This window comes from Vicugna pacos, chromosome 24, assembly GCF_048564905.1.
Source record: "Vicugna pacos chromosome 24, VicPac4, whole genome shotgun sequence".
NCBI lineage: Eukaryota > Metazoa > Chordata > Mammalia > Artiodactyla > Camelidae > Vicugna > Vicugna pacos.
Genome location: NC_133010.1, coordinates 15,775,942 through 15,803,276, shown reverse-complemented (window position 1 = coordinate 15,803,276; position 27,335 = coordinate 15,775,942). Strand labels below are relative to the sequence as shown.

At 38.6% G+C, this 27,335-nt stretch overlaps 1 long non-coding RNA gene across 1 annotated transcript; it reads right to left on the bottom strand.

The window, feature by feature from the left end:
- LOC140689004 (uncharacterized) lies at positions 1-26,486 on the bottom strand. Its single transcript, XR_012063858.1, has 3 exons — positions 26,210-26,486; positions 12,676-12,833; positions 1-161 (listed from the first exon to the last, which is right to left on the bottom strand). It is a non-coding gene; the product is annotated as an uncharacterized lncRNA (long non-coding RNA).
- Between the last annotated feature and the right edge of the window lie 849 nt (positions 26,487-27,335).

Below are 27,335 nucleotides of genomic sequence, written 5' to 3'. Positions count from 1 at the left end.
CAAGGTTTAGCGTCTTTTTTATTTTACTGAAGACTTAAATCGTTTTAATATAAAATACCATAATCTCTTTAAAGTAGACTTCAGTGCTTTTATATTTCAGTTTGCTGTCGTAAATATCTCATCTTGATTTTTTTTTAAGCTGATTACCTAAAGAAAAATATCTGTAAGAAAGGGAGAGATATATTTGTTCACATTATAGAGAAATTAAAAAAAAATCAATTATCAGTCTATGCTTTGTTAAAGAAACCTGTATATAAAGTATAAGTTATAATTAACATCATTAAAAGAGTTCTTCTATAGCTGGCAACTCTCCTGAATGTGTTGATTGCTACTTTCAAGTCTAAGTAGATTCTTTGGCTTTAAGACTTCTTTCTTGGAACTGAAATGCTAAATAAATGTAAAGGCCTTTGGGTCAGAAGGCTGCTCTCAGCTCAGGCAGCAATTTAAGCTAGACAATGAATTGGGTTTTGTTGACACAGGAAGAGTTGTTATTGTGGTTTTGATTTTGCAAATAAAAAAACACCAACTTCTCCTAAAGGTTTTGTCATTATATTAGTTACATGATGCTACATACTTAGAATACATCTGAGAAATGATTTTAATCATTCCTAAATAAAGGATTAAAAAAAGATTCAGGTACAGCCTCGTATTCTTTTCTGAAGTGCTATAGTAATGACAAAAGTCTAGAGTATTTAGAAATATTTCAAACTATGAATGGATGTCCTGGAAAAATTGCCTTCATCGACAACTGAGTTAATTATAGTAGTCCCGTTAGTCAAAGCCCTATTATTTGGCTGTAAAAAATCACTGTAGGTTAAAAAATGGACTTACATTAACTTCTCTATAGGTGCGGTATTTTAAATAGTTTAAAGAAGGCGGCTTGATTCTTTTCAAAATCCGCTGAATACAAATACTCTAAAACATATCGACACTCACAACAGTATTCTGTGACATGAAATCTGAGTTGGTGTCTGGAGTTATTTTAGGTATCGTGATATATTTATTTCAGATTTTTAAAGCCACTTTGTAAGAATGAGCATGACCACAGTAGAAATTCATTAGGTATACACGTTTGCATGTGCATTTTGTAAATTATATTTATGAGAGTGCAAATCTATGTCTTTAGTGTTTCACGCAGCTCTCCGGGAGACCAGAATGTGGCTATCACGGAGTCCTTCGATTTTAACAGAGATCCTTTCTCTATAACTAATTCAACGCATGGCTATATGGGTAATTTTGAACAAGTGGATCTTTCTCCAACCTGAAAGGCTGCCAGGAGGGAGAGTGAGTGAGAAAAAGAGGGTTTCAAAGGAGTCACTGAGAACCACAAAGTGACCACGAAGCACCACTGCATTGCCACAATCTCCTTACAGAAGTGCATTGAGAGGGGGTGCTATAGAACAGAGGAGAACGTGTCGTTACAATAAAATACCCTGTAATACCTGGGACCACAGTTGGAAGTGATTTTGTCATCAACCAGAGTGCCCCAAATTGTAGAATCTTTGACCGTGTCTCCTGAGAGGAATTTTTAAAGAACTATTCTAGCTCCCCCCCAATATTTTACAGAATTTCACGTCGCAGTGAAAGACGAAATACCGAAGACTAGAAATGTAAAGTAGGACCTGCCATTGGAGCCTTTATATATATGACATCTAATGGGGAAAAAAAAAACCCTTTTAGGCAGAGATTACATTGTACAAGTGTATAAATTCTGGTTAGTTACTCTAATTTAGATAGGACTATTTTACTGAATACAAAATGTTGGAATAAATCATCACAGAGGGCTCGGTCTTCCAGGCCTGTGATATCCTGGCAAGTGGAATGCATTTTGGGTCATTTCATAGCGCTAGTCCCATAGTAAATGAGGAAAACTTGATTGTGCAAATGTCAGTGGAAGTATTTTAATAGTACCAATAAAATGAAAAATCCCAGTGAATTAAAAACATCACTGAATACTTACTGTTGCTATTTGTTGTTGAACGTCAGCAGAAAGAAATTCAGGGCAAAAATAAAGGGAACATGGTAAGAACTAATTCTTGAGAATAAAGCAGAGACTCTTTTATAACAGGGCTTCAGGGCCACAGGAGTGACTTGTTTCTAAGTCTAGACCTTTACGCTGCTTAACTATTCCCTGCCAAAGACAAGGATTGATGCCAGATTCTAGAGTCAGGCTGAGCCCCCAAATGGAGATTACATTTTTAATAAGAATCTTGTTATGATGTAAATTAGGTGGAATGTAAGTGATATGCTAGAAATAATGTTTAATACAAGAGTCAAAACCAGGGCAGGGATGACTTGGAATTCATTCCTTCATTTTTAAGCATTGTACATGTGCACAGAAATATGAATTTTAGAGTGAAGTCTTGTCTAAAAATTATGTTAAAAAGGGACCTATTGAAAGTACCCACGGAGGGAAATGATATGTTAAAAGGAATAGTATTTTATGTAGTTTAGTGGCAGAAGGATTTTAGTGTGAAGTGATTAGAATCAGGTAGTACACTTAGGAAATTATTACAGTGTCTCAAATTAAGGTGTGGTGTGCTAATATCTTGAAATTTTAATTAGTGTATTTCTCTGCACATCCTATACTTCATCTCCCTCTATTCAGAGGTATCATCGATTGTCTAAAGGAAAATGAGGATTTTTAAGACAAAGATGCAAAGAAACAATCAATGCTAAAGTTCTGAGATATAAAATAGATTCTGAGACTTTTTAAGGGCCAAAAGAATTTCAAGTGAAGGTCTTCGATGACAAGAATGGATAGTATTAGAGAAAATCCTGGTTTGTATAAAGAGCAGGGGTCCTATCAAAAATGGGAGGTTTAGAAGTCTATGGTTTTAACCAGGATTTTTTTTTCTTTCCACAGGAAGCACAGATTAAAAAAAAAAAACCCACAGCTTCCTGACTGGAGGAGAAAGAGCAGTTGAGATTAAAAAGCAGCAGGATAAGTTATGACTCAGGGGCCTGAGAACTGGGTACTCCCCATGTCCTCCCGGAAAATCAGCCACTAATGAGGGAGGATGATGGAAACTCCACTGATGTTTGGGGGATTCCAGGGAAGAGATGCGCTGCCCACTTTTCAGATAGAGTAGGAAGATCTCAAGCCTTTAGAGAAGCTCTGTGTTGAGCACACAATCCAAGCTGTTAAGATAGAATGGCTGGAGAAGAGCATGCAAGAACATTCCAAGCTCTGCGCAGCACACGAGCAGAGAGGAGCCGGCCAGGTGTGTCTAAGGAGGAAGCATCGTGGCCACAGATTTGGCCCAGGGGCACAGAAGGGCATTTCAGTTATGCATGCAGCGAGCTCAGTGCCACAAAACCAAAGGCCAGCAAGGATCACACATCTCTTCAAGAGGCCAAGGTGGATGGATTTGATGCTGATGGATTTGGACCGGTGCTTCTCAAAGGTGAGCATGCATCAGAATCCCCTGGAGGCCTGTCAGAATGCAGATTCCTGGGCTCCTCATCCAGAGTTTCTGATACTGTAAGTCCATGTGGGATGCAGCCCAATGACTGGCATTTCTAACAAGTTCCTGGGTGGCACCGATGTTGCTGGTGGAGAATGTCACTTTGAAAAGTGCTATTCTAGATCAAATGTCTTTCCCCCAAACTTAAAATGGTATGTACACACACATACACACATCCATGCTCAGCATTTAGATGGCCCCTGGAGAGATGTGAAAGAGGAAGAGAAGGGGATGTATTCTGATAGCATGAGAAGTTACCCCAAAGAGAATGAGTTTACACCCCGAAGTACCAAGTAATCACTTCTTTGTGGGAGCAAGCAAGCCTTGATTTCCAGATCAAATTTTCATCACCATCAGCAGAAATTGAGGCTTAGGTGCTAAGTTCATTTCAGTTGGGGAGAAATAAAGGACTTTACCATTTGCACACCTAACTTTTGCTGCTGTGAAAATTAGAGCCCAGTCTCTGCTAGCACTGAGTACAAACTTTGTACTGAGATCTGAATACAAATTCAGGACTCCTGGAGAGGATTCCTTCAGAAAGGATGTTTAGGTCCTTTGTTAGAGTAAAGTGTCGTTAGACAACATTTTGCTTTTTAACCTACTCAGGGGTAAGACGTTTCCGTAGCCCCGGACCTCCATCCTGCTCCTCATCCCCTGAGTCTCCTTGGAGAATAGAGAAAATAGGAGCTATGTCTGAGCGGAGAGCCCTTCTGAGAGCTACGAGGAGGCAGAACATCTGTGTGCCCAGGAACACTGCTCCCACAGTCCCCATTCTCCATCTGGGCCCCTGCACGAGCAGACTTAGTTCCCCATTCATGACCTGCTCCGGGTCCTCATGCACCCACAGCAAATAACAATGTTCAGTCTCCAGTGGAGTGGGACCCTCTCCTTTCAAGGGTCCAGCGTGAAATGTAAGAGCCCTGCAGACGGTGATGGCACGTAGCTCAGCTGGTAGGGCTTGCCTCTTCAACTGCACACTGGTTTGGGTTACAGTTGGACTGCACACCTTTGCTTTTTGCATTTTCCCTTTGCAGATGAGAGCTGGGTCAGTAATTCAGAGCCCTCACCTGGCTGAGTGCACATTTACGAGATTTAGCTGAAATGAATCTATTCTATGTCTATATCCCCAAGTCCCTCAGCCTCTGGAAGTCAGCCTTTTCTTTGATACTTTCCTACAATCACATGAGCCTCCATTTGAAGTAACTGACGGAAAAACCAGTGGCTTCCCCAGCATTTCTAAGGACCCTTCAATAGGGGCAGGGCGTATGTGTCTAAATACATGGCGTGTCTACATCACTTACTCTGATCTTGGACTTACTGCTTTTGTTTTCACCTACAGCTTTTTTTTTTTGTCTGTATACCTAGCAGTCTTCACTCCTCTTACTTTATCCCAAATATAGACAAAACATCATGTAGACACTTCCAAAAGCACCACTGTATTCAGCCATTTATTCTTTTTATTTTTTACTGAGTAACTACTGTGTGCCAGGAGATATTCCTGTCTTTGTACCCCGCACTGAAAAAAACAAAAGTGTACCATGGTGATTTATACAATGTGTGGAGATTTCCCCAGATATAGGAGGGTAATGGGTGACAGCTGTAGCTGGGAACAATACTAATAGTCAGATATCATGATTCCTGAGCCACAGGACTTCCCTTCATGAGGACCTAGCCGGGTGCCTTGTGGCTGACTCACGCCCTCTCTCTCTGCAGAAGTCTTGCTTCATCATCTCTTTCCCTCAAGTCCAGGGACTCCCCTAAAACTTTTCTCTTTTGAGCTACCAAAAGAAAATGGGAAACTGATTTTAAGAAGATAGAACAAGGTCATTTGTCTCATTTTAGCATCTTTACATAACCTAAAGTCCCAGGACAGCGCTCAAACAAGAGAGCCTCCTTTCTGGATTGGATTCATCAGAGGTCAAGAGAAGCCTACAGAGACCATCTTTCCCTCTTGGAAAATGCAGTCCATCACTATCAACGCAGTGGATCAATGAAGCGTTCTGCACAACTGCACAACGGCTGATGATTAAGCTCTGTGGATTAGATTATGATGGAGGGCAGATGGTTGGCCTGGTCCTGGGGTGAAGTGAAGATGTGCTGCTGCCCAACTAGGGAAAATCAAATCTCTCTGCTGTATTTGTTTTCCTGACAGCATATTGAAAAAGCATTGACCTGATCAATGGCTGCAAACCAGATCTCAGTGATGTGCTGAGTTATTCCAAAAGAAAGAGACCACATATGGAAAAGCAGCTGCAATGGGAGTTACTTCCTGATTACGTTTACAATAATCCACTGTCTTTCTCTAAGGCCATCTATTTCCAGCCCTAGTCAAATTATCAGTTAATATAAATACGGTAGGACTTCTACATCTACATTGTTCTAGTCTTGTTCTGGTGGCACTCATCTGTGCCATTCTTCAATTTAGTTAACAACTGGAAGGCAGTGGGCAGTTCCAGGGGCTAACCTTCCTTGCTTGCTAATACCCCAAGCATCAAAGAATCAATGTGGGGGTTCTGGCATTGGCAGAGTGTATCTTTCCCCACTAGGCATTCAAAATGTGAGGAAATTATCTCATTTTATATAATGCACAGTCACTCTGGTTGATAATTCTAGGTCCCTTTGAGGAATCTATAGGGAAGTTAAAAAACACAGGGTACTTCTTCAAAAGAATCTGACATACTTTTCATTTCAGGGGCTCTGAGTCTAGAAATTGGGTGAGAGGCCATGACTCCCTATTGTGCCAAAAATCTAAAAATGAGACCTGGAATGTTTTAAATTACAACAGTCAAGTAGGTAGTAGGGAGCTGTTCTATTTCAGTCCACTGGACACAATGATCTGTTTGTCTCCACCCTTGATTCCTGTGGCTTAAGGCATTTTGATCACTGCTTTAGCCGGCTGCTCACTTGGGAATCAGGTCCACTTGTCTCTGGCCTTCAAGCTTCAGCAGTCACTTGGCCTCTGCCACCTCTCCAGGATCCCATTATCCCCCCACTGAATTTAGGAAGTCCATTTCAATGGAGTTCCTTCCTATAAAATCACCCGTGGTCTCACTGGATGTTTCTTCTTGCCCTGATGAAGGAACGTCCTTAAAATTTATCTAGGTAACACAGTGAGGGGGTGAGTGGCACGCCCTACTTGATATATGAGTACTAGCTTTCTGCCTTTCTTTGTATACCTTCATCTATGTTATACTCTGGAAATCCTTGCTTTTCAGTTTCATTTAGCCTTGGCCAGTGTGGAACCAGGTCCCCGTCTGCTGACCAAGTAATCTGGTGAGCCACAATGGTTCACTCTAATGTCAAACATCTTTAATCCACTCTATCTAGGAAAATATAATTATGTTAATAAATGTGGCTTAATCCAACCTTTGTTTTCTGTCTCCCTGTGCTAGAGCCCTCAGAATGCATTTGTGGCAATCCTCCCCAGCTTGCCAGGATATAAATTAGCCAGATCTTCCAGTTCCTTTGATGGATAAGCCATCCCATCCCTCCCAAGTCATTCTCCTGTGATCTGAGTGTGGTTCTGGGTCTGGAAGCAATGCAAAGGGCTGAGGCACATCTTGAAGAGCCAGCAACTCCAGGCAAAATAACTGCCTCAAGTACAGCCCTACAGCTTCTTCAGACAGGGGAAGAAGGGCTCCTTCTACTTCAAGGAGGTTCAGTGGAATTCGGCAGTTCAAATCCAGCAGAATCTATTCCAAATCCCCACTTCTCGCCAATACGTACCCTAACTCTCACATACGATACCAAGCAAGGCTGTGAATTCAATGTGCTTTGTCATTTTGCAACAGGCAGCATCAGACTTTGAGCCAGGTTTTCCAAATATGTAGTCATGCATTTGGCTACAAGAACAAGACAAATTTTAGGGAGCTCTCTTATTTTCTGATCATGCTTTGAGCTAAAAATGGAAAACGCCTGAGCTTTTCAATTTCTCTTTGTAGAAAGAAGTAATACAGTCAGAAACAGCTAGGCTACCCGCCAGTTCTTGTCGTCATCATTTACAACAGAATGTTTTCTTGTAGCAGTCTCTTTGCATCCCAAATCTTTATCTTTAATAGGCACTTCATTTTAGGCAACTACAATAATGTTTTAATGATTATTTAAAAATCTTTGACTGTCATAGGCCATGGCCATGAGGTTGTTTTATCTCCAAACTTAACCAGGCACAAGCTTATCCCAGATCCTTTCTCATTTTCAAAATCTATTTTTAGGACCACTTCCAGTACCAAATACATTCTCAGAAGGTCCTACCTGGACAAGAGTGGCTATTTGAATTATTTCAGGTCGGGGGGAATTTAGTGGATGGCTTAGAAGCTTTCCTAATTGCTGGAATGCCTGGAGAAGCCAAGGTCACGGAAGATCTCTGTTAACTCTAAGGTTCTCTACTGCCTTACAGAGGGGCAAGGAATTTCACAAGCTGCGGGAAACTCTTAGGAATTAACTCAATTTCCTGTAATATCAAAGTAGGTGATTCACTAGGAAATAGCTGGAGATCAATGAAAAACCTCAAATATGCTAAAGACCAGGTTTCTGCCCAACACTGACACAGAGCAATTATATGAATTCTGCTTTTTCTTTGCACCTTTCCAATCTCTCACAAATGCTGTTCGTCGGCCAAATGCAGCCTGGAATCCAACTGGCAAGGGATTCTGAGAAATATAATGGCCAGGTTTCTAGCCACTAAAAATGGGGAAAGGTTAAGGTGGGGAAGCAGGGCTGGGCTACAAAGGCAGCCCAGACAGCACAATGAGCCTTTCTGACATAGTCTATGAATTTGATTTTTTTTAACTTTGTATACAAAGAGATAATTAAAGGTATTTATGTATTTACATCTTTACTTATGTACTACACTGTGGATGTTGATTAAAATGTTCATGGTTCAACTACACAGAACAAGAACCATCAGCGCCTACATGCATTCATTCTGAGGTTGATTTTTGCTAACATGATTTTGTGGTTAGAAAAAAAAAACACCCAGCATGGAAAGAACCACATCTTGGCTGATTACAGTGATATAAAAAACAGATTAATGTATAGCAAACAACAACAAAAAGCAAGAGCAATGCAACACAGCTAACATTTTTGCAAAGCTTAATTACATCCTTTCAAAAATGAAAATCACACAACAGAACAAAGAATTAAATATCTGAATGAGAAGAGAGTAAGTCCTTAGCATCCAAAATAAAATCCTTTTGTTGTTGTTTATAACTAGTGAGACAGAGTACATGTTGGCTGAATATAATCTGAAAGTGAATTAGTCAAGACCTTTCATGGTTCCCTTCTTCTGTCTAAGAAATGTAAAACTGAAATATTTGTATTATTATCAAAATTAAGTCATCTAATGATATTTGGCACAATCACTAGTATTCTTTTTATTTCTCCCACTGAAACCTGTATTTTTTCAGGATTTTATCCCAACCAGTCATTTAAAAACCAAGTAACACAGACCTGGGGGGTAGGGGTTGAGAACTGCACCTCCTTCCTACTCAGCATGAACAGCAACTGGTACGTGTAACACGTATGGCTATTTTGATAGTTTATAATCTTTCAATCTATATGACATCATCTAACACAGTGCCTGGACAGGGTCAGTACCAAATAAAGATTTGTTGAATTAGTGAAAAAAAATGCAGACTATGCATTTTAAAGATTGTACAAAGAATGCTGAACTGGCATACTAATGCTCTTAATCACTGAGGCAGAAATCAAGAAAGAGGCAGTTAATTTTAGCTGCCGTGAGTCAATTCATTGTGTGAAGTTGGGAAAATCATTTCAAATCCATGCACCTCATTGGTAAAGACTAGTTTGGGGTTCATTCCAAGGTGTACTCTCAGCCAGCACTCATGGCTACTAACCGGTGGAGGGGAGAGAGGCACTGCCTTCTAATTCCCAATCAGGGGGTAGATTTTCTTTTTCTTTTTCTTTTTTTTTTAAAAAAAGTAAGGAACTGTACCCTAGATTTCCTCAGAGTCCATAAGAATCCTATCTCAGAGATTCCAGTTGCCTCCTGTCTGAGATGTCCCGACAACTGGTCCTGATTTCCTCACACACCTGGGGACACGAAGAACCCAAATTTGTCCCAGCAACGCTTGGACTGGAGTAATTTTCCCTGATGTTTTATCATCTTTCTTGGTTCTGCTTAAAAACACTGATTTGATCCAAGATTCAGAGGTTAACTGAGATCTTATAGCAGTTTTATGCATACATGTCAATTATTTAATGATTATGACAGAAAGCCTAAGCGATGAGAATTTTTAGGTGATTTTTGCCTGCTATCGTTATTTTCATTTTAATTCAGCGTGCTTTTCACAAAGGCTGTGGGTGGGGCCACATGCAGTTGTTTCTTACATCATATTGCCTATCAATACAAATATCCTACTTTGTTTGGTTTGGATTAGCTTGTTCTTAATTACTTGTTTGTTTTAAACAGGTACCTGAGTAGTTATTAGGCCTGGTATTGACCTGGCTTTATTTAAACTAAACTCTTATTATGATTTCTAACCATGGCAATGTGAGCTTTACCCTAAGAATACTAGAACCTTAAACATACATGCAGGTTTCCAGCTAGCTACTGATTTTAATACTATAAAATACAAAACTTGAACCTTGCCTCAATGACACAATGAAAATAAAGCATTTATTTAAAATTGTCAGGGTTCTTGTTTTTCAGGCTGGGTTCTCTAAAAAAAATGATCCTCCTTATTTTCATAAAAGCATTTTCTTGAGAAAATGAGGGAAATTTGCTTATTTAATTTTTCTGACATCCCAGAATTTTGATCTGATTTTTCCAAATTTTTCTTATTCTTTATACTAGCTACAAGTCAGTGTAACAGCACGTATTACTGAAGGAAAAAGAATACAAAAATGAAGTCCACCAGAGCATTTCTAAGCTGCGATGGAGTACAACAGAGACAGAATGAATTTAATGTAGGCAAATGTAATCAGCCACAGTATAAGAAAGCTTAATTTATTATATCCTTAGGGAGAAACAAAATCTAAGTCTAAAGACAATTATAATTGTAAGAGAAATGAAGAACAAATTAAAACAAACAAACAAACAAAGCCCATTTTACAACAGATTATTCCTGAAAAAAAAAAAACCCAGCATATTAAAATTTGTGGCCAGCAAGGCTTGGACTGGAATAACTGTGTCCTTTTCCCTTGAATGTGACCCTACGTATTATTCAGGAATCTTGAACTCAAATCAATTATAATATTATACACTCCACTTATGCTTTTGTCTATGGTACTATCAATGCATTTTTACTGGCTTATCTAGAAATTAGTCAGCTTCAGATTTATTCATTATTTTGTACAACGTTTATTTCCATCAGTTCCATACCTTGGCACACTGTCACTAGAGAAAGATATGATGATATCAGCGAGGAAAGAAGGGATAATTAATTAATTTGGGATTGGAGAGAACCTTGTGCTTTTAATATTAATATTGAAAACTCATCTGATATCATAATTTAATAGTCTGTAAATCCTTACATAGTCTACTGTGGGTCTGTTAAGTGAACAGTTCTTTGGGCCAGAAATTGTGGTAGGTGCTACACACAAATGACTTTATTCAACACTCACAAGAATCCTGATGGCTCAGTAGGTATTAACCCTAGTTTATAAATTAGACAATGGAGGATTAAAGATTAAACAAATTTTTTCATCTTATATATGCAGCATGGGGCTAGAGTTAAAAGCCAAGTATCTTTAACTACAAAATCTATAGTCTTTCTATGACACTTTGCTATTTCTTTCTAGTTACATTATTCTTTTGAAGTAGATTATTGGGGTGAGGGGAGAATATAGCTCAGTGGTAGAGCACATGCTTAGCATTCACAAGGCTCTGGGTTCAATTACCAGTACCTCCCCTAAAAAAAAAAAAAAAACTTAATTACCTTCCCCCCAACACAGAAAATAAAATTTAAAAAATTGTATTATTAATCAGACTTTTTCCATCCTTAATTTATGCATAATCATATTGTCAGATTTTCATTAATCCAGAGTAGATCTGCAGACAAGCTAAGGTTAAGACCTGGTGGAGTCTGGACTGTGTAATACTTCATTGACTGGAATAGGCTCACTTGTTCATATTTTAACATCTTTGAAATCAGGATGGCCTTATAATTGATGATAATGAAGTATCTCTCATGGTTTGATTATAATAGTTTAATTTTTCTTTCTTAGCTGTACTTAAATTAATGGTGTGCTTTCAATCGACAGTTCCTTAGATTAGATGAAATACGGTACTTAGCTCTTACATGAAGAGAAATTAGGCAAAACCGGGTCATCCGGATTCATGCCCAGCTCCACTCCATGCCATCCCTAAACAGGGCTAGGAAAGGAGGTGCTCTGTTTCAAGGTGGTGTGAATTTCAGAGTTTTACCTCCCATTGTCATTATTATCTGTTTACTTCCCCTGAGGCCCAGTTTTAACAATGGAATTTCTGCTGCTTCTCAAAATTTCCCCGGATAATTGAAAAATGATGTTAATTTTACAATTCTTTCAAGTTATCTATAGTCTCTTCCTTCCATTCTTTTTTAGTCATGTTAACTATGAATCTTTTATTAAGGGTTATTCCCATAATTTCTTTAAAATATAAAAAAATAGATTTTTGGGGGCTATACTCTGAATGTATAGGATTTTATATGTATATATAGGATTTTAAGTGATTATTACATATCTTGTTTATTCTTGTTGCTCCCTTATTACTGTCCATTTGTATATAAGGATATCAGAATTTTTCCACTATGTAAACTTTCAGTTACTAAAGGGCTTAACAAACTATTGAAACAGAAGTGATTTTTATTGTTGTGTGAAACATTATCCATTTTGAAGCATCTCCAAAACTCTGCCCCCTTCCTTTACCACTTTCATAATTCTTTCACTAATGCCCAGGGAAAAATTGATCTTTTCATCCTCAGGACATCTTCATAGCTTCTGTTGTAGAGAAGGCTCACGGTTTCCTCTTATATAAAATGGGTGGTAATGACATTACCTACCTATCTTCCTTATAGGATAAGTTAGTTAATACCTATAAAGCTTAAAAGAAATGTCTGGCTTATCATAAATTCCTACAAGGCAAAGACTATGTTGCATGTACCTTGGTTTCCCTTTAAATGCCTGAAATTGTGCCTTATATATTCTGAAAATCCTGTTTTTTATTGATGGGCAAACTCCCCACCCTAATTGGAACTATAAGGCTTACCTGATACTGTGGGAGGTGGGGTGGGTAGCTCTCCCCATTTAAACTTGGTATAGTGGAAATAAAATAGGCCTCGGACTCAGGTTAACCTGAATGAAATCCCAGTTGCCTTTCACTTTGATGTTGGGGGTCACTTAGAACTCTTGAGCTCCAATCTGCTTCTGTAAAAAATGAGTAATATTTATCCTACATGATGGAATTCAAATTATATAATGTATGTAAAGGACCTAGCCCAATGCTTGACATAAACAGTAACTACTGATAATTACTATTGTTGCTATTAAAAAATGATTACCTTTAGCAGATTACTTACTACCATTAAATCTCAATTTATCAATGGGACTAACATTGCATAATTAAAAAGAGAATTAAGATTACAAAGAGAATTACATTGTATTAGTAAAGTTCTTATTAAAACATTTTCACAGAGTGGTGTTTCATAAATGATTTTTGTCCTCCATTCTCCCAGTCCCTTTCTCACATCTTATTCCTTGATCTAACAAAGGGGCAATTTCCTTGTTTTTTTCAAAGAGAGATTTCTAAAAGTTCCCTGACTCTTGAGCGTGTTGTGCTGTTGTGGAAACTAGCAAAATGAAAGCCAAAGGACTTTGGACCTTTAGGTTAGAAAAGTTATGGAAACACTTGGAATAACCTTGACTGATCTCCCATCACCATGACCATGGAGCATTCTATAACTTCCCATGAATGTCTCCAGTCTTAGATTTACAATGATGTAGAGAGAATTGACCCTTCAGCTCTTATACATAGTATCCCAGAGGAGTCCGTTATGTAGTTTCTATATTTGTTTCTCAAGGGTTTTTTTTTTTAGAGTTGTGCTTCCTTTGTCTGAATAAAATGAAAAGATCCTAAAACAATAACAGAAACAGAGTGATGGCATTCCTCTCCTAACATCCTGAAGGAGAAATTCTATGAAAAACCCTAGTCCTATGTTTCTACAAAGCTACCTAAATCAGATGAGAAAGCGTATATCGGTCTGCAGACTTGCACTGGAGCACCACTGTTACAGAGGATGGAATTTTATACTGATGGCACAATTCGTCCGTAAATCGTTATTATTATCTCCTTATTAAAAGATCAGAATTCAGAGCACAATTGTCATGCTTGCCAACCTGGCCATGAAGTTGTTAGCGATACTGACAGTCCAATTACAGTTGTGCTTATTTCTTCACTGACTGGAATCATGGCAATTTCAGAGGATGTGAAAGCACAAAGGTACTTGTGAACAGTCAAGGTGGTTGGAGTCTCCCACATTCAGGAACAGTATCGTGGGAGCATCCATCTAAGACTACATGGTAGGATCACTGTAAATTTCTAATGTTTTATGTGCCCCACCTTCCCTAAGAACCACAAGGTGTGACACACAAGTACAATAAAAAGCTCTAACTAGAGCCATAACACCAGTGAATTTCTTTTCTGTACTCTGCTTCAGCAAGAAAGAAGCAAAGCATAATGAAATAAACCAATATCTGGTCAGTTCAGATTCAGAGCTCAATACACTACAGCTTATTACCTCAACAACAATTCATACTGACCCCAAGGCACTGCAGAGTCATCAATCATAAAAGAAATATTAAATTAGCTTTAGTATACTGTACTTAGCAAGGCTGTAAATGCATTTTGCAAAGATTTTGTTCAGCTACTTAGGCTAAAACAAAACAGGTTTTTCTTCTTAACCCCTCAGTTATCCAGAAAAATTCTATCTCTGAGAAGTTAACACAGCTCTATTCATGAGAGGTTAATGGTTCCCTAATCATACAAACAATTGCTAAAATGGGTCTTCCTGGGATCTTTAATTTTACCAGCAGGTGTAATATACATTATGAAATGTAAAGAACATATCTAAGGGGGCTCACCTTGAAGCATTCATTATGATGCCTCTAAGTCACATTTGAATACTGAAGAGAATGTCAAATGTCCGACTCCCAACATCAGTACTGCTATTCGCAGAAGGGACATCATTAGGGGGAAAGGTAACCCCTGTCCCTCATGAACCCTTGCAGAGAGAACATAATTAATCACTCCCAACTGTCCCAACCTTCCATTTGTAGCTCCTGACTTAAGTGGAAAGTACTTACCATTTATCTTCATTACTGCCCAGCAACATTAATAAAAATCAGCTTAGGATCTGAGCATAGAATCACTTCCTATATATTCCAATTTAATTTAGGAATGCCTAAATTGAGAGAAACATCCTTCCCCTGTCTTTGAGAAATGAGTTGTTTTTTTCTGTGATGCTCACCCACTGCAGTAAACAAAGACGCTGCTGCTGTGAAGTCGCCCAGCCACTTCTTCCATTGACTACTTCCCAGACATTAATTTTCCATCTAATTGTTTTGGTCCACACTTCCACCTCCAGCAGTACTTACACATGCCTACAGATCTGTTTGATCACAACTCTTGCGTTTTGAATTATTTAATACCCAATCAGTTATAGAAATGTTGTCCTTCATACTCTATCCAGAATTACTGCAAAGGAACAAATATAATGTGATATTGAGTAAAGTGAATGTTTTGAAATCATGGATCTCCTGAATAGGTTACCATCTTTGTAATCTTGAATTACTTCCTTTGTGCATAAAATAACTGCTTCAGTAAAACTGAGATCACGAAATGCTTCCACATTCCATCTGGGTTTAAAGAGCTTTAGAGCATATTATACATAAAATAGGATAAAAATGCATTTGTCTCAGGGAAACTATGGCTTTGCAAAAAATTTATTCTTTCTCTTTAGCTGCAATCTTATGATTTTTTAATTCCTGTTACTTTATACATTTTTAAAATAGTCCATGCCAGCCTTTTTTTCCCCTTCAAATTAATGCTGTGTTTTATCTCATTCTGAATACATAACACTGGTTAGTTCTTTCAGCATTCTGTGGGCACGGGCCTCGGGCGGCTCAGTCTCTGCACTTTAGATGCACCAAACAACATTACCATCTTAGCCCTGCAGATCCCATCTTCTCAGCTGCCTTGTTCTCCCTCTACTTAATGTCATTTTAATGGCACCATTAACTACTCGCTTCATGATTTTCTCTCCTTAGTTGTGATACAACATTATAGTCAATCAGTATTGTCCAAAAAGGAAAGCTACGAGGAAAACATAGGATTACAGACCCCAGGCCAGTTCTTATGAATCAATTTGCAAAAGCCTTTTCCCTCTTTTCTAATAACTGTTTAATTGCAGTATCAACTATCTTATCAAATATTAACTTATCTTTTCTAGCTAAATTTTTTCTAGCTTTCAAAACAATCATTACAACCCTCATATGTATAGACGCGTATCTAAATACACACATATACAATTCAAATATACAAAGCATATAAACACACATACACTTTAAGCTAGAGCTAACAAAGGATTAGATATGCTGAGAAAGCCAAGTAGTTTTAGATCTCTAAGTGACCATAATGTGCACAAATATGATCAGTTCTCACATTGATCAAGGCCAATGCAATAATACTAAAGTGATTGTTTCACAGAGAAACTTAATAGATTTATCTAAAGAACTTGTTGAATATTTTCAGATGAATGATTGTCTTTTTTGCAAGTTGAGGCTACTTCAGCCCGAGTAATCCAAATAATGTTTAAACTCTTCATTCTACCATTCCTTGCAGACAGCCTCGCATATTAATCAGCCTGCTTTGATGGTCCTCCGAGAATGGTATCTTAACGTGTACTTAAGTGCAATAAATAAACTTGACATTTATAGGAATAAAGGAAATGGATATAAATTAAACTGGAAAACGCAGTCCGTAGCTTAGCACCCACATGCCTAGCTAAAACACAAGGGAAATTTCTACTGTTACAAAGAAGAAAGGGAGATTAGTACTTAGAGACAAAGGCTGTGTGTCCCAGTCCACGGCTGTGGCCCCTCCATCTGCCTTGGGCACCATTCTTCCCACAAGAGATCACATCATCCTTGCACCAAGTAAGAATGGCCCAAGTCCTCTCCAATAAAGAGCATCCAACTCAAAGTCCAGGATCTCTGAGAGATGTACCATGCATTCCAGAAGACTTGGAAGTGGCTCTTAGATGTCCAGAGATCTATAAAAAAGTCATTTTTCTACGTCCCATGCCACACCCAGTAGAGAATAGTGGAGTGCGATCAGAATAGCCTCAGTTAAATTTTTCATCTGGAAAATGGAAGATGGGGAAAAACACGGAAGTTTCATAGCAATGGGAAATTTCTGTAGATCAGAAGGCCAGGTAGGAAGTTCCTTGTTTAAACCCTGGATCCACATCCTGTCAGGAAAGGCTTTGTCAATTGTCTTCTGTGGCTCCTGGATTTGCTTTTTTAGGAGTTTTTTCTTAGATTTGAGGGGAACGGCATTGATAAAGAAGAGAAATCACACGGCAGAATGGCAAAAGCTTTAGGGGGTAATTTATTGACCCCCAAGCCTCCTGACTTGCTCTGTAAGGAAGCAGGCTGTACTATTTAATGCCAGCTTGTCTCCAACATGCAGACTTCTAGTCAAAGGCATCTAGTCATTTCCATTTGAGACTCACTAAGGTCAAAGGTGTCTTCCTCTTTTGTTTCTTGATGTGTAGACTTTCAATTATTTATTGGTTTCTGTTCAGGACCACGTCTAAGCATGTTCCCTTTCCAGTTAGCACTTGCCACCCTGAGGCCCTCTGAAACAACTGGCAACCCTTCATCTGCTTTTGCCTCCGCCTGGCTCACCTTTGAGGACACTTAACCCAAACCTCTGGAGAATGGCTCTGTGCACCAGCCTTATCTCCTGCTGCTTGGGGAACAGAAGAGTTGGCTTTTCCAACCCAGCCCTGCCCCAAATTCCTGGATGCTCAGCAAATTGACAAAGCACTTCCTTTAGCAGAACTTTCTTTGGTTCTCTGCTTGTGAAACGTGAAGTGGTTAATTCCTGTTTGAATGCTCTCCATTTTAGTACCTTTCTACATGTCATTGGCCGTGAACAGCACCAGCACTCTGATGGTTTCCAAGTATGTCCACATAGAGCCACGATCTTAGTATATAAAGGCTCTGTCTCTAGTTCTCATGGAAAAGAGTTTAGCCACGTTTTTATTATGGTGTGACAAGAGTCACCAGCTTTCTGATCTGACCATTACAACACTGCCACGTATTTTAAGTTTTAGTTCGGGCAGTCCCAATTGTTCGGTATCAAGTTTTGTGTCAGAGGGTAGACCATGATGTTCTTACAGAAACCAAAGGTCTCAAATGAGATGGAATGTCACCCCTCTCATCTGAACTATTCAGAGGCAGGAAGGTGTAAAGGCAAGTAGGGAGTTTTGCTCTGGAAGATCACCCACAACCCATCCTTGCATGTGGTTATGTGGTTTCCAGTTCCCCTGCCATCCAGCAGAAAGGGGAAAGGAAAGAACGGGTTTGTTATAGAAATGTGATCTGGGACTTGCCCGCATGGTTTTGCACTTGCCATTTTGTCCAACCCCCATCACGGTGCCATGCACTGCTACAAGAGAATTGTAGCCTTCAGCTGGTTAGCTATGACTGTGCACTTCTGTGGGGGAGGGAGTGTATTATTGAAACCAAGAAGGGGAGAATACATATACGGGAAGAATGACACCTAACTAATCACTTTATAAAGAGTATCAATACCATCAGATTTCTGCATTCTGGGTTTAATGCACTTTGGTTAAGAATTAAACCTAGAACTTATGATAGTGTGCTCAATACTTACTTGAGTGTTTTGAATGTAGTTAACATTAGAAATAGTCATGTAACTCCATTACTGTCTATTTTCAAATTGATTTCCAGGAAGGACAGAAGGAACAATAAGGAAAGAAACATAAGGTAAAATGATAAAATGTTATTCTTTAGGCTTATATATAAAAATCTACTAAAAGTTTTCATTATCCTATACCCCTCATAATGATATAAAATATTAAAAGCATTAAGAATATCAACATGATGCTGGAACAACTGGGTATGGATACATGGAAAAATGAACTATGATCCCTTTTTTGCATTGTATACACAATTGACTAAAAATTAACTAAAATATAAAAACTAAAGATATAAAATCTTTAAAAGTAAACATAGGAGAAAATCTTCATGACCTTGAGTTAAGTATAAATTTCTTAGATATAAAACCAAAAGCACAAGTTATAAAAGAAAAAAAACTAGACTTCATTAAAATGTGCTCTTTGAAAGACACTTGTTAAGAAAATAAAAAGACAAGCTACTGATTGGGAGAAAATATTTGCAAAACACATCTGATAAAGAATTTCTATCTAGAATATATAGATAACTTTCTAAACTCAATAAGAAGAAGACAGTTACCCAACTTAAAAAATTGGTAAAAGATTTGTATAGACACTTTATTTCACCGAAGAAGATACACAGATGGCAGATAAGCACATAGAGTGATGTTCAACAGCATTAGCCATTAGGGAATTACAGATAAAAACTACAGTGAGGTACCGCTCCATACCTACCAGATAAAATTGTTCAAGTTAAGACTGACCATAACAAATGTTAGTAAGGATGTTAAAACAACTGAAACTGTCATGCACTGATGGTGGGAATCTAAAATGGCACAACCATTTTGAAAAACAGTTTGGCAGTTTCTTAAGGAGTTAATAATATACCTACCACATAACTAAGCCATTCTACTCCTAAGTACTTGCCCAAGATAAATAAAAATATATGTCCACACACACATTTGTATATGAATGGTCATAGCAGTTTTATTTTTATAGCCCTAAATTGGAAAAAAATGAAAACGCTCATCAGTAGCTGAATGGAGAAACACATTCTGGTATGTTCATAGAACAGAACACTATCAGCAATTTAAACAATGAACTATTGATATGCCACAAAATGGGTAAGTTTCAAATTATGATATGGGTAAAAGAAGCTAGAACAAAAAAGAGTGGGTATTGTATTACTTCATTAATCTAAGATTCTAGAAGATGCAAGCAAATCTGTGGTGACAGAATGAAGGTAGCTAATGATGGGCAGATGAGGAGGAGGTGGGAAGGGTGGCAAAGAGGGATTTCAAGGGGTCTGAGGAGTGATAGATATATTAATTACTTTGATTGTGGTGATGGTTTCCTGGGTGTATATAGAAGGCAAAACTTGTCAAAACGTATACTTTGAATATTTTTAGTTTATTGTACGATTTTGTTCCTCAATATAACTGTTAAAAATTAAAAATCAACATTTTAATAGTGTCTTTAATAAGTTCTTATGGTTCATAAGCTAAGCAGAAGATGTGTATAGTCATTTAAATATTAAATTTTAATGAACTTTAATTAAGGATGTTTTTCTATTTGTAACTCCTCATTATAGATTGACCACTGCATTTCTTGTAACATGTTTTACATGCTGTCAAGCTAAAAATAGGCACACACATACTCATTTTCAGAAAGTCTTTTAAACCCACAGAATGTTTCATGTATCATTTAAGATAATTGCTAATTCAAGTGGAAATATATTTTTTTAAAGCCAAGGTCATACAAATCAGTTAAAAATAACAACAAAAAATTTGTTTTGCTTTTAAAAATATTATCATCTCTCCCATTAGATTGGGTGCCATTATACATTCTACACTAAAATTTTCCATTTCCTTAGATTTTAGATTAAATCTTTAACTACTTAACAATAAGGCATAGAATTAATTATTTTGATAGTACCTATGAACTTTAAATCTGAGTCACTTTTATTGATTCTTGTTCCTTAGAAACATTAAAACTGTATTAAAACAACTGGCTTGACAATTTAAGATAAAGTTCTAATAATGTAAACTGTAGTCTGTCCTCCATCCCTCCCTCCCTCCTTCCTCCTTTCTTCCTCCCCTTCCCTTCCTCCCTGTCTTCTTTCTCTTTGCTTTACTTTTTCTTTCTTTCCTTTATTTTTTCTTGTTACTTTTTAAATACTGATTTATTAAGCAGTTGTGTTCTGAGTTCTGGGGATATGAGTTGTGAGCCCTAGCTTTACTTTTGGATATTTATCTCCCTGTTAGCGAGGAAAGGCAAGGACACACTGGAAGGTGGAAGTTAATGGAGGAGATCGGAGGGTGGACGGCATGGGCTGTGGGTACTGCAGATGCCTGAGGGTGGAGTGGACCCAGACACAACAGTAGGCATGGCAGGTTTTGTGGTCTTTTGTGAAGAATGTAGTTTATCATCCCCAGTCAAATAGTGTTACGTTTACAGTGATCATGTCCATTTTATTGATTTTTAAAAAGTAACCACTGTAGTAGTTTCCTGTCTTCCTAAAATCTTATTGTTTGTGAAAAGTCAAAGGGCCTAAATTGCTATAATTTGATTTCTCAAAATATCCATTAGAATAAAAGTTCGATTTATGGAGGCCTTTTTCCTAGAGAAACCACACATCCTGGTGTCTGTAGGACTGTCCCAGTCAGACCTGCATTCATTTCTTTCAGTAATCATTTAATAGTCATGCGACCTCGGAAAAATTATCTAACCTCTCTGAGCCTTAGTTTCCTCATAGGTGTATAATCTTTCTAGATTTCCTGCTTTCACATAATGGATGTACCATAGTGCCTGGTCTATAACGCGGCCAAATGAATAAAAGTATTACTCTTTTACTATCATTAATTGAGTTAGGTGATTATTGTTTAGTATGACTGAACTCCATTTTTTACAACAAGGAAATATGTTATGTAAATTTTATTTTAGTTGTTAGGGTCATGTATTACTATTAGACCAATCAGTTAATTAAGTATTTAGCACTTAATGGTCTTCATTATCACAGATTAAATTAAGTTATTCACGGTGATTGACAAAGCTGATCTTTTGGAAGTAGAAAATAAGAGATAAGGGTTGAATATAATGTTTCTAGATTTCCTGCTTTCTAGAAGGCCTCATTTGGAAGCTGGCTCTGCTGTATCAGCTCTCCTGAGACAGACTGCAGGCTCCAGCTGAGTTAACTTTTATCTTCTGTCATCTTGATATGTTGATTTCATATTTAGGATGGCCATAAATTTAGATCTTTTAGAACAATCTTAGTTCCCAATGTGCTGTCCCTTTGTGTGCCCTCAGGTACACTCGTATTTGTTACAGGATATGTTATGTATCTTGGTGCTGACCGTGAGATCAGTGTGCTGAAAGCACTCAGCTTTTCTGGCTTGATTATTGCTCCATATCATGACCTTGTTCCTAGATTTAAGGTAATACTGATACTCTTTGCTTTGAGCCTTGACTTGATTTCTTATCTCAGTTTCTTCATTCAATTTGCTTCTGTGACATTTTGGGGGAGCAGATTTGTTATTATCATTACATTATAGTATTAGCAAGTTCATACCTATTTTGTGAATGGTTTGTCTCTTTAGATGACGATTTGAAAAATATGCCAAAATATCTTGAAGAAACCATAAGAATCCTCATGAAAACATACCAGGTCCAGTCAAGGATCAAAACAGTCATATGAATCTCCATGAGAGAGTCAATCACTTTGCGACACTACTAATTTAATTTCTTGCAAAAATCCAAACAGATTTTTAAGCAAGCAGTCCCACCAAAAGCATGCCAACCCCCACTCTCCTTGAAGTTCACTCATCATTTAATAGAAACACTATCCTTAAATATTCCATCATGGGGATTAGAAATTAGATCTGGTAATTCTTGGGTTTAGTGCGTTAATGTTTTTAATGATCTAAAATCACTTACCATTTAGGTCTTAACATTTGTGACTGATTAAGAAACAACTAAATCAGCCCATGAGTTTTCTTTTTAACTGGTACTCATGGCTGATTTATACATATTATAATTGATTAGGTATACCATGTGGCAATATAAACCATCAATTGGACCTAATATGACATTTTATTTATTCAGTGCCATTTAATGAGTATCTAATATATGGTCCACATTGAGTATAGAGCTGGGAATAAAGAGACACCAGGAATAAGATATTGTTCCTAAATTCGGGGGACTGACATTCCAGATAATGCCTAGTTGCACTATTTGGAGACACAATTATGCTATTCAATAGGAAAAGCATTATTTGGATTTGTGTAACTTTGACAGAATAATTATCTGATTCAACTTTTCATTATTCATTTTTAACTAGTTGGTTTGGCATTGTTAACAATTTCAGCCTAAGAGAGCTGAAAACAATGACAGTGTGTTGTTTTGGTTCATTTTTTCCCATCCTCTAGGTATGGGCTTACTGTTGATGAAGAGAAGTTATTGCAAGAGTTCAGGTAAGAAATGCTGATTGATGGAAAAGAAGAGGTGAAAGTGTCACTATATGCTGATGACATGTTATTATATATAGAAAGCCCTAAAAGGTCCACACAAAAACTACTAGAGCTGATTGAAGAATTCAGCAAGGTAGCAGGTTACAAGATTAACATTTAAAAATCAGTTGCATTTCTTTACACTAATGATGAATCAACAGAAAAAGAAAGTAAAGAAACAATCCCCTTAAAAATAGCACCCAAAGTAATAAAATACCTAGGAATAAATCTAACCAAGGAGGTGAAAGAATTATACACAGAAAACTATAAACCACTGATAAAGGAAATTAAAGAAGACTTTAAAAAATGGAAAGATTTCCCATGCTCTTGGATTGGAAGAATCAATATTGTTAAAATGGTCACACTGCCCAAAGCAATCTACAGATTTAATGCAATCCCTATCAAATTACCCAGGACATATTTCATAGAACTAGAACAAATCATAACAAAATTTATATGGAACCATCAAAGACCTAGAATTGCCAAAGCATTACTGAAGAGAAAGAAAGAGGCTGGAGGAATAACTCTCCCAGAATTCAGACAATACTATAGAGCTACTGTCATCAAGACAGCATGGTATTGGTACAAAAACAGACATATAGACCAATGGAACAGAATAGAGAGCCCAGAAATGAACCCACAAACTTTTGGTCAACTCATCTTTGACAAAGGAGGCAAGAATTTACAATGGAATAAAGAAAGTCTCTTCAGCAAATGGTGTTGGGAAAACTGGACAGCAGCATGTAAATCAATAAAGCTAGAACACTCCCTTACACCATACACAAAAATCAACTCAAAATGGATCAAAGACTTAAACATAAGACAAGATACAATAAACCTCCTAGAAGAAAATACAGGCAAAACATTATCTGACATACATCTCAAAAATGTTCTCCTAGAACAGTCTGCTCAAGCAATAGAAATAAAAGCAAGAATAAACAAAGGGGACCTAATGAAACTTAGAAGCTTCTGCACAGCAAAGGAAACCGTAAGTAAAACAAAAAGACAACCAACGGAATGGGAGAAAATTTTTGCAAATGAAACCGACAAAGACTTGATCTCTAGAATATATAAGCAGCTCAAACAACTTAATAAGAAACAAGCAAACAACCCAATCCAAAATGGGCAAAAGACCTAAACAAGCAATTCTCCAAGGAAGACATATAAATGATCAATAGGCACAAGAAAAAATGCTCAAAATCACTAATTATCAGAGCAATGCAAATCAAAACTACAATGAGGTATCACCTCACACCAGTCGGAATGGCCATCATTCAAAAATCTACAAATGACAAATGCTAGAGAGGCTGTGGAGAAAGGGGAACCCTCCTACACTGCTGGTGGGAATGCAGTTTGGTGTGGCCACTGTGGAAAACAGTATGGAAATTCCTCAAAAGACTAGGAATAGACTTTCCATATGACCCAGGAATCCCGCTCCTGGGCATATATCCAGAAGGAACCCTACTTCAGGATGACACCTGCACCTCAATATTCATAGCAGCACTATTTACGATAGCCAAGACATGGAGACAGCCTAAATGTCCATCAACAGATGACTGGATAAAGAAGATGTGGTCTATTTATACAATGGAATACTACTCAGCCATAAAAACCGACAACATAATGCCATTTGCAGCAACATGGATGCTCCTGGAGAATGTCATTCTAAGTGAAGTAAGCCAGAAAGAGAAAAAAAAATACCATATGAGATCGCTCATATGTGGAATCTAAAAAAAAAAACAAAAACAAAAACAAACAAAGAAAGCATAAATACAAAACAGAAACAGACTCATAGACATAGAATACTTGTGGTTGCCAAGGGGGCGGAGGGTGGGAAGAGATAGACGGGATTTCAAAATTGTAGAATAGATAAACAAGATTATACTATATAGCACAGGGAAATATACGCAAGATTTTATGGTAGCTCACAGAGAAAAAAATGTGACAATGAATATATATATGTTCATGTATAACTGAAAAATTGTGCTCTACACTGGAGTTTGACACAACATTGTAAAATGATTATAAATCAATGAAAAATGTTTAAAAAAAAAAAAGGAAAAAGAGATGCTGATTGAATGGACCAGAATGGTAGCACAGAGATGGAGAAGGGCAGCCAAGGTTGAAATAAATGTTGGAAGAAGAGATGTTGAAATTTCCTGATGGATAGACTATGGGGCTGAGGAAGAGTTAATTCTGAGACATTCATTAGACGTTCAAGTAAAATTAATGAGGTTGCTGAGTGTATATATTATGGCCTCAAGGGAGAGGTGAGGTCTGGGAGTGGACAGGTGATCAGGTTCTTGTTCACTTTTGCTTAATAATACAGAAGTCTTTTTTTTTTGAGCAGTAATTATACAACATGGATTTTTAATGAATTTCATATTGCAATGAAGACACTAAACACTTAAAAATAATTACATTGATACAATGTGTTGTCTAGAAGCAGGTATCTGCTTCTATGCAACGCTTATAAATGCATTTATTCCTCCCAAAGAAGCTGGCTTTTCACATATTTAAACAACAGATGATTTACAAGATTCTTCGGAGTCCAAAACGTGTACAGGATTTTGACTCTACAGAGTAAACTAACGTGCAGTGGTTGAGAAAGGGTGTTGCCTCACCCAACAACGTATCTCTCGTGAAATTATCTAAACACATGTTTTTCGGTAACCACACATTTCCTTCTGTTATTAGAAGAAATTTTGGACTCGTAGGCATACATTGGCAAAACCACTCCCATTTGGAAACATCATTTCAGATGACGTCAATGCGGCTAGTCAGACGACTTAATTCCAGCCACGCGTGCGCACACAGTCGCGCACAGTCGCACAGGCACACGCTGGTGCGCACGTACGCACACTCTGTGGCCCCCATCTCCCTCTGGACTCCGAGAAACACCCACATGGACACCTCAGCAGCCGGTCCTGCCCCGGGAAGGCCCGGGCACCAGGAACAAAGAAAATCAACCCGTGGTTGCCGACAGGGCCAAGCAGCTGCCCCGTGGAGCGCGCTCATCTGCACAGACCTCAAGGCCAGCACACACGTACGTTTAAAAGCTTCCTTTTGTTTGTTTGTTTGTTTGTTTTCGTTTCCTTTTCTCTGGCGGAGGCCTGATTCTTGAGTCTGGCTGAGCTACTTGTAGACTGTTTCCAACATTCCTAACAATGATTCTAAGACACCCAGACATTCGGACTGAAGCAGGAAAGGAGCCCAAAAGCACAGACACCAGGGAAGGCACCTCACCCAGACCCGGGAGAGCCAGGGCCGGGCCCCCCTTGCCCTCAGACGCCAGTCAGGGAAACGTTAGACTTACCAACAAGTCCTTGAGCTTTAAAAGTTTATAAAGCTGCTGGAAAAACACCGGCTGTTCCTCGGTCGCTTTGGTTCTTCCTGGTTCCTCCTTCCCTTCCAGGCGGTGGAAATCAGCTTAGAATCACCCCATTAGGTAAGTGGGGGCACCGGGCAGATAAAGTGGAGGAGAGGGAGGCTGGTCCAGAAGATGGAAGTTTGCCCGCCTCCAGCATAAAGGGGCTTTACTTCCTCCAAATGCGTACCGGCAAGAAACAGGTTAGAACCCGGCAGTCGCAACCGCTCGGTAGCCAGAAAGACCTAACGGGACATGACCGAATGCGCACTGTAGTGTAATGAGCATTGCGGTTTAGGCCACGCCCCGTGGGTTTGTCTCTGTGCATCATGGGTAAGGACATGCGCAAAGGGGCCAAGCGTGACTAAGCATTCCCTGGACAAGAGTCCCCGTCAATCAATCAAAAGACCGCCTCTAACGGAGGGCATAAGAGAAGGGCAAACAAAGCCACCGCTTTTCCTCTGGATCAGCCTGCTTCCCGTTCTTTGAGGTATAATTTCCCTTTGCTAAATAAGTGCTTTAAAATGTTTTGCATCACAGTGCTCCACCTCCCATCTGAATCCTTATCTTTCTGGTATGACAAGAACTGGGGTCTTTTCCCGTCCTCTTTTGGGGTAACATAACTACTCAGGGCCAACTTTCCCAAGGTCAGCTACACGGGACCTGAGCTGACAGAACCCCGGGCCAGGTGTGTCCACGTGAGAGCCCAAACCCTGTCGGCTGCATCGGCTCTGGCCTGCGTCATCACGTCCCCTGGGTGGGTCTCCAAGGGTCAGAAGGTGAGGGGCAAAACAATGAGATGTTTGGTTACCACTGAAGTCAACAAGGTACACAACTCAGGACAGCAGGACAGGAAGTCCTAAGAAGGCAGGGGTGACATGCTCGCGACAGCCTGGGGGGCACCGAGGGTTTCTGCTCCCTGCCGTCTGCCCTGTGGGCACTGCCTCAGCTGACAGAGAGCCTTCGCCTGCAGTTATGTGGTCTATCACTGGCTCCCTCGCCTCCTGAGCAAATTGATATTCCAGCTCTACGTTAAAACTGCATTAACCAGGTGGCAGTGAAACCCCTGAGTTTT